The sequence below is a fragment of the Uranotaenia lowii genome, chromosome 1 (genome assembly GCF_029784155.1).
Source record: "Uranotaenia lowii strain MFRU-FL chromosome 1, ASM2978415v1, whole genome shotgun sequence".
In the NCBI taxonomy this organism is placed as follows: Eukaryota; Metazoa; Arthropoda; class Insecta; order Diptera; family Culicidae; genus Uranotaenia; species Uranotaenia lowii.
The window spans coordinates 117830419-117838604 of NC_073691.1; the positions used below are offsets into that span (position 1 = coordinate 117830419).

Consider the following 8186-nt stretch of genomic DNA (forward strand, 5'->3'; position numbering starts at 1 on the left):
ATTTTGACAAATATCTACGGCAGTGACATCTGGTGGCAGGGATGCCAGGTGTTGGGGATAAAAAATCTGGGCAATTTAAAAAAAAAGTCTGTGTATGTCTGTGCACAAGAAAGATCATAAATTTGATACCGATTTTTTTTTTAGTAATGCGTGTGAGCGGGGGGGGGGGGGAGGGGTTCTGGTTATTTTCGAGTTAATAACTGTATAACAAATTGTTTCTGTTACTGTTTCGCACCACGTACCATCACTGATCATACTGACAGGACACTTAGAACAAAAATTCGATCATTTTCTGGCTATTTTTTTTCGTCAAATTTAGCAGGTTCGCAATACCGACGGCAGGTGGCGAACCTACAATTTTTCCGATAGAAATGCCCTGTAGGAAAAATGTACCTGTTTTGCACGATTTTATCGTCTGAACTGCCTGTTTTTTTGCGAAAGTCGGGTGGCACTTTCTAACTGGGATAGCATTTCTTCAAATCGATCGATGCGCACTCTGGAATCGATATTGCGTACTATCGATTCCAGAGTACGTAAATTATCCAAAAAACGAAATCGACTGTCCAGTCAGTATGGTCAGTGGTACCATATCGATCTTATTAAAAAAAAAGTTTAATAAATGATTGGTCAAATATCAATCAATACAAGTGAGATTTCAGTCTAATATGGCGCTTACGGATCAAATTCGATACATGAATATAGCTTTCATCACTCGATTTTGAAAGTCTGTAAAATCTGGGCACTCTCAGGAAAAATCTGGGCAAAATCTGTGTCTGACCAATATCTGGACGAAGGGTCAAAAGTCTAGAGGATAATAGTTATCCGGCAAATGAGCCATCCTGCAAATGTACTAAAAGTGTTTAGAACAGTGTGCAGCCAATTTAGTACAAGCCAATCGAATGTTTTGGTTGCGTATTGCTTTGCTCTCTTATTCGTAATAGTGAAATTTTGGGGTGTCCATTAAATCCGTCAAAGTTGTTTTTCGGTACAGATTACTCTCGCGTAGTATACAGATTTCAGTGGAAACGTTTCGGATTCAATCCGGAAAGTTCACATCAAACAGATCCTTTTAGGTAGAGCCTGGGTTGGCACGTTTACTGACGTTTTCATCGCAAAACGTCCAGCCGTGCAGCTCGATCGGCTAAGCGGATTTGGCTACCTCATATTATCACGGTTTGCGCTAGCGGATGTAAGTGTCTTTTCCAGTGAATAAATAAAGTGTAAATTTTGTGAATAAACTCAGTGATTCAAGTAGCAGAACAGTTACTTCCGATGAAGAAACTATTGTTCTTTGCTTTGCTGGTTTTTTCGGCGGTTCTCCTTACGGCGGACAACGGTAAGTTTCAATTCATTAGAAGTTCTATCACTTTCACTTCGACGTGGCATTTCGTAACCATAACTTTGGGTTTTTCTATTTCTGGCAGGCTTCCGGTTCAGGGCCAATGCTACCGAGGATGAATTAGACGAGGAATTGGATGTGGAAGTTGAATCCGATGAGGCATCGGTAACCCAAAACGAGGAACCGAAAACAGATGAGGAACCAGAAACGACGAAATCGCCAGATGCTTCTATTTACAAGGCCTCTCTATGTTATGTTACTGGAACTCAACTGGAATTGCCTGCCGGAAATCCTGTCGAATTCCTCGTTGGATTCGCCAATAAGGGAAGTGAAGATATCATAGTAGAAAGAATCGAAGCTTTCTTCCGGTATCCCATGGATTTCAGCTACTTCATTCAAAACTTTTCGGCTATTGCCTACAACTGAGACATTAAACCGGGTCGTTTGTCGTTTGCCGGTCGGCCATTCGGATTGAACATTGCGCTCAACTACCGTGACGCCAGCGGAAATCAGTTTTCCGAAGACGTCTTCAATGAAACCGTTTCGATTATCGAAATCGATGAGGGTCTGGATGGGGAAACGTTCTTCCTGTACGTGTTCCTGGCGGCTGTTGTAGTTTTGTTGCTGGTGCTCGGCCAACAATTCCTGGATCGTATGGCAAGCGTAAACGCTCCCCAGCTGCCCGTGGAAACCGGAACCACAAGTACCAAGGATGTGGACTATGAATGGATTCCACAAGAAACACTCAAGAGGATTCGTAAGTTTTTCTTGTATTTTTTTTCTTATAGAAACTAGACTTTCTTTCTGGAACATATTTCGATAACCAACTTCAAAATCTTCAATGAACGAAAATTGGAAGTCCTAATACTTAATTGTACTAGCCCACTAACGAAAGTGGTTTGTTTCTTCCAGAAAATTCTCCCAAGGGCGACAAAGTGTCCCCGAAGCAAAGCCCACGACAGCGGAAGGCAAAGCGAGCTGACAGTGCCGATGATTGAATCAACGACTTGGAGAACTCATTGCTTTGAGAAGAGTAGCTATCGTTAACAAAGCATAAAACAGAGACACAAATATGTAGAATGCCCATCACCATCATCAACACAAAAAGCACAATCGGCGTGGAACGATAATTCTGGCATTATTTTCCGGAAAGTCGTTTGACCGAATAGTTAGTTGGCATAACAAATTATAATGAAAAAAATTTGTATTATGCGAAAGGTCACATTATGCTAGATAACCGTTACGTGAAATAACCCTAAAGTCAAAACGGGACGAGCCAGATTATTTCCATTGGCAAACATGAGTGATGAGTCCGGTGCGTGACTGCACTCGTTTTTGTGAAGGACATTTATGAACGATTTAGTCAAAATGAGTTGAAAACATCGGAAACTTCCTATTAGAAACATCCACATAAAACAACGTTGTAGTTTATTTTTGTTGTCATAACGTACCAATTGTCGCAATTTGCAATCATTTTGTTAAGGAAGATTTTTTTGATCTTTATAATCAGAACAAACATGATTTTTGTACTGGTAGGAATGAATCGGAGTTCCGACGCAGCAATCGATTGCAGCAGGAAATTGAGCGGTTCGATGATAGAAGCGCATGAATGGATAGAAATGAGATGCGATTATAGAAATGATCCGGTAAGTAAAATATTCCGATTTGAGGTTCAGCAAGAATAAAATTGTTGTATGTTTCCCTATTGTAGAAAGCTTATCCAATGGATCTCGACTTCTAAGGTCTATCGCACTAGTTTGCCTTGGGTTACCTTATCACCTACACCTTGAAGACGATGCTCTCACTTAGCTGTTTGTGGTAGAAGGATGCAAACGAATAGAAGAGACGATATTGAATCCGGATGAAATCGTCAAATCCGCTCGCTGTTGAACTAAAGATGTAGCCATGCTTGGTGTCAAAATCAAGTAGAAGCCATTGTATGCCAAATATTTACTAGAAGAAATTCATCAGATAATCGACGGCGGAGAGTATCCCGTACAATCAACAGCAGAACAAGAAGAAGAAGAGAGTATCCCAATGGACACATGTCTGTCACTGGGGATGTTTGGCCATCTCTCAGTCGATCTTATGGGTTCCAGTTTTGATAGTAAGCGATGATATTTCAAATCCAGCTCGAAATCGAGTAGAGGCAAAGTCTCTTGAGCACCACCACCGGACAAACATTCGGAACATACGACTGGAAGTGCGGAATATAATATGAAATTGAAATTCTTCGATACAAAAATTTACAAATAAAATAAATGTGTTAAATAAGTGTGTTTGTCTGTTTTTTTTTCGGAAAACAAAGTTTAATAAGCTTAAAATACCAAAAAGTGAGCTCGCTATGGTTTTCAATATTTTTATTGTTGTTTGACGATATGCTGTATTGCCATTATTTGATTATTTGATCATTGGATAAAGATAACACGTATGACCAACTCGTTACGGAAAGAGTTAAAAAGGCAATAAAAATGGAATGGTAACTGTACTTACTTCCCTGTATCGTTGAAGGATGAATCATCCTTCGGGATGAAAATCCAGAGAAAAATTAAAAGAATTCCCTGTTTCGTAAGGCTATAGTTTGGATAAGGACTAGTAGAGAGGTGCCACCGGTTACAGTTACGTTGCTTCTAAAATTTATAATGACCTACGTTTGAATGGTCGGTGGCATCATCATCATTTTGATTTTTGAAATCAAGAAAATCATGTAAATTAAACTCGCACCCTTTTCCTTTCCCAAAAGTAGTTTTGATGCTAATAGTTGAGACGCCGCAAGTCTCCTGCTAACAAAGTATAAAGAAATTGATAAAATTGGCACACACATCCTTTAGAAGTGCACGACTTTAATAAACCTATTTGGGAAAAAAGTTATATATAATAAGTATATTAATAAAAAAAGAAATATTCTAGGATTCGGCTTGTTTTGTTCGTTGTTTTTTTAACATATTTAATGCCTTTTTTATAGAGATAAACAAGTTATTTCATAAAACGCATAAATAGGTAATACATTTGTCCAGCTTTTTTAAGTCACACACATAAGTCACAAGTATTTTTTTTGCAATATATTTATTTATTTATTTATTTTTTTAATTTCTTTATTCGAAACGGCTTATACCTTGAGGCTTCAAGGAGCCAAACTCGTTTTGTATGTTCACAATTGTTTGCTTAGGTCTACAACACTATTTTTTTTTATCAATATAGGGATTCACTTCACGTAATTTTCCATCCGGCGAAATTTTCATTTTCGAGTAAGTACAACCACTGGTACAACTTTATTTATGGTAGGGTTCAACAACCTCAATTATACGACAATAGATAAGTACAATTGGTCAGCAGTAGGTGTTGGGTGACACTTGGCTTGAAGCTTGAAGTGTCCGGGAAAGCTGAAAAAAATTAAGTCTTATTTTTATTTTCCGAAAAAAAAAATCTATATAGATATATAAAAATGAATGTTTGTCTGTCTGTCTGATTGTTCTCTATAGACTAGAAAACTACTGTTCCGATCAACGTGAAATTGGGTGTATGAGAGTATTCGGGGTAGGAGATGGTTTCAACAATACTTTCAAATCAGGAAGGGCTTCCATACAAAATTAACATAAAATATGGAACACCCATACAATTTTTAAGCATATTCCATAAAATTTCGTGGCAAATCAAATTTTTGCAGCATGAATCTATTTGTTGTCTTGTTGGACAAATTTTGACATATTCTGATGATTCATTGTATTGAAACCCCTTTGCCACTGTTAAAATGAGGGAGCTCCCATATACATTCAATATAATAGGTGATAGAATCCCATTAATTTTCAAACTATTTCCACCAAATTTGGCACACATCAAACTTTATAGTTTAAACATCATAAGGCGTTTCCCTGTATTTAAAAGGGACTTCTATACAAATTAATCAAACATATGAAAAAAATCCTTATATAAATTTCAATCCTTATATAAATTTCAGGATATTTTCATTAAAATTCGATGCAAATAAATTTTCTCATTCCGGAGATCGTACAAAATCAGATTCCGGAAGTTAAATTGAATTATTTGGTACAAAAATTAAAATCAACATTCCTATTTACCAGAAACGAAAATTCAGATTTAACTAAAAAACTGACTAAATCGTGTTTCAACTGTCAAGACAGCAACCGTTTTGCAGAAAATCTTCTGTGGAAAGGGAATGTAGTCAGAAGCGCTCTTGATGATTTTCAATCATTTTTGTTAACAATGAGCGTTACTATTTTAAAGGGTAATTTTATACGAGACATTTCCTTCTTCCTTGTTTGCAGCCGATCGAAAAAATTTACAGTATCGTTCATAATTGTATAGAAATTGGAAGCACGCGCACTGTCACTCCGACTTTGAACATCCATAAATTTTCACTCTGATGATATTTCTTGATCAAATTTTCTGCGTAAGATAGATCAACTATCACGCTATTTTAAAATTTGTGCGGCCTGAGATACAGTAGTTCTACAAAAATCGGACGTTTTGGACTTTCGCCATTCAAATTGCAATATCTCAGGAAATACGCAACATTTTTTACTGAAATTTTGCAGGGTGGTTGTTGGAATATTGAGTAAGCATTGAGTTTCTGAGATATTGCAATTTGAATGGCAAAAGTCCAAAAAGTCCGATTTTTGTAGAACTACTATATCTCAGGCCAAACAAACTTTAGAAAGCTCAAATTTTGTGATATAATAGTGTGATAGTTGATCAATCTTACAGAGTAAAAAGTTATGGATGTTCAAAGTCGAAATGACAGTGCGCGTGCTTCCAATTTCTATACAATTATTAACGGTACTGTAGTTCGGAATGCGGATGCTCAGCACTGGTGAAAAAAAATGACTCTAAGAAACTTCGGACTGCTCACCCTAACTTTCTAGATTTAGACTGGTGCTTTAAAAAGGCGGCTTGGTAGCTCGCGTACACTCATGCGGATGACTCGACGTTTGCCTCCGTCATCCTTGCTGTGCCGCCGATTCCATTTTCTCGCGAACCTGCAGTGAATGTTGGAGGTTTTTGACTTTAGACTAAAATTTATGTTTTCGTTAGAACTTACCTCGAACTTCTGCCCTATCAAAGTTCCTCCTGATTGAAATACCTTGACCAAAGTCTTTTGGACGCGTCAGTGCGATCGAATTGGGAAGGCAAAGCCGACTGTTGAGGAATCCTGGGAGATTTTTTGTGGTGAACAAAAAGGTCTGGCATCCGCATCCTACGAATTTATTGTGGTCACACATTATCGTCCAGCGCATGACGGAAGTGAGTAAACGGGGCGGCGAACAATGTTAGATCCAACAACGTCGACGTTTAATTGAAGGAGTTCATAAAATCTAGAAATTTCCGTCGACTGTTGATGAATCGTTAATCCTGTCCTGCTAACAGGACAACAGAAGCCGATTCCGCCGCTGGAAAAGTTAGAAAAAAAAATGTTAGTAACATCCCTTTAACTTGAATTTCTTAAATTTTAAAGCATAACAAATCAGCTACTAACCTGATCTGAAGTTGATCTGTTCTTCCCGCTGCCTAAGGGCCATTTTTCGCCTTAGCTACAGCCGCTGCTTCTGAAAAAGGTTCGACCGGGACGAATCCAATCGATTGATTTGAGTTGAATCAGATTTCTCGATTTTTGATGTAATTGAGGAAAGTTTTCTGCCAGGCGATGCAGGATGACACAGATCTGTACTAAAAAGATCATAACAAAGCTCTCACGCTAACACTGGCTTGACGTATGATTGAACATTTTAAACTTATATTTTTGCATTATATTATGGCGCCGGATAGCTAAATTCATGCCATCCTGCAAATGTTCCAAAATAATTTAGTACAGATCCATGCCATCCTGCACCCAACGGTGCCATTCTCAAGGGATGTCTATACATAGGCTGCGTTCTCTGCAGGATGGCATGGATCTGTACTAAATAATTTTTCGTTTTCCGTCGTTTGTTTTGATTTTGATATTCATCTTGCTTTCGGTAATGCCTGTGCGGCGAATTCGGTTAAAATTTTAGAAAATCATTTGCTCAACGCTAATTTTCGTCGGGACAGAAGTGTGGAGTGCATTTAGGTCTCGGTCACAGGAAGAATTACGGAAAGATTTAGATACCCGAATGTTTTGTATTGTGTGATTGTTTGCCGGTTCGAAATTCGTTGGGGTATCGTTTTAGTTAAACATGAATCCGTCGGAAGTGATGTTGTAAGTTTACTCGAACGTCCATTGATCGTTTTTTCCGGGATTTTGCTAGTGATATAAGATAATTGTCGCGGATTGCTTCGGTTCGGCTCATGATGACCGGTGAATATTACCCCCCTGGAAGAGTGATCAATAGATGGTTTGCTGAAGAAGCAATTCTACAAGTCGCAAGAGGGGCAAGCGAGAGCGGAAGTGGGAAAAGCCTTGTACTTGTTGCAGGATAATCCGGATGCGTTGTCCAAGTGCAGTTAACATCCCAGCCTCAGGTCTCTCAGCCTACAAGGTTTGGTAATGCAGACAATGATGGCTTCGAATGGTGAAACTTACCAGGGGCCTCGGTTGGAGCACTGCAATTTCTAGCTAGAACGTTGTCTATGGGGAAAACAATTTTTGCTATAATATTAGCTACATGGAGGATGCCCAGCACGGGCTTTCATACGCTTGATGGACCTGCTTCGAAATTGTTTTGAAATTGATTGGGCGGAACCTCAGCATATGATCCCGATTAACTGGCGACCGGCGGGTGATTGTTTTTTCGATCGAGAGAAAATGCTTGGCTGCAAAGTGTTCCATTGGCGTTGGCTTCAGTTAACATTTTAAGGTAATGTAACATTTTCAACGATCATATTTGTTGTTTAAAAGTAAAATTAAAAA

General features: G+C 38.5%; 1 long non-coding RNA gene and 1 pseudogene across 2 annotated transcripts; one reads left to right on the top strand and one right to left on the bottom strand.

Annotated features, from left to right (window-relative positions):
* Positions 1-673: 673 nt before the first annotated feature.
* Positions 674-3614, top strand: LOC129737962 (translocon-associated protein subunit alpha-like; annotated as a pseudogene).
* Positions 3615-4456: 842 nt separating this feature from the next.
* On the bottom strand, positions 4457-7234 carry LOC129739338 (uncharacterized). 2 transcript variants are annotated; one of them, XR_008735825.1, is made up of 5 exons: positions 7220-7234; positions 6834-7139; positions 6399-6747; positions 6210-6336; positions 4457-4722 (listed from the first exon to the last, which is right to left on the bottom strand). It is a non-coding gene; the product is annotated as an uncharacterized LOC129739338 (long non-coding RNA). The 2 variants fall into 2 exon arrangements; XR_008735826.1 differs by having other exon boundaries at positions 4458-4722; positions 6834-7088.
* Positions 7235-8186: the final 952 nt, after the last annotated feature.